Genomic DNA, 558 nt, shown 5'->3' on the forward strand with positions numbered 1-558 from the left:
TCAGCCTATTGCGTCCACCATTATTAAAGCCTTGTTGAGGCTTTTGTTGATCCTTCCAGGAGAAATTTGGGTGATTTCTCCATGATGGGTTATAAGTGTTTCCATAAGGTTCACCTAAGTAATTAACCTCTGCCATGGCAGGGTTCTTAGGATCATAAGCTTCTTCAGAAGCTGCCTCTCTAGTAATGTTGGATGCATGTTGCAATCCATTCAGATTTTGAGAGATTATGTTGACCTGTTGAGTCAACATTTTGTTCTGAGCCAATATGGCATTCAGAGCATCAATTTCAAGAACTCCTTTCTTCTGAGGTATCCCATATTCACAGAATTTCTCTCAGAGGTGTACATGAACTGGTTGTTTGCAACCATGTCAATGAGTTCTTGAGCCTCTTCAGGCGTTTTCTTCAGGTGAATAGATCCACCTGCAGAATGGTCCAGTGACATTTTTGAAAATTCAGAGAGACCATAATAGAATATATCTAACATGGTCCATTCTGAAAACATGTCAGATGGACATCTTTTGGTCAACTGCTTATATCTTTCCCAAGCTTCATAGAG

The sequence above is a fragment of the Arachis duranensis genome, chromosome 10 (genome assembly GCF_000817695.3).
Source record: "Arachis duranensis cultivar V14167 chromosome 10, aradu.V14167.gnm2.J7QH, whole genome shotgun sequence".
In the NCBI taxonomy this organism is placed as follows: Eukaryota; Viridiplantae; Streptophyta; class Magnoliopsida; order Fabales; family Fabaceae; genus Arachis; species Arachis duranensis.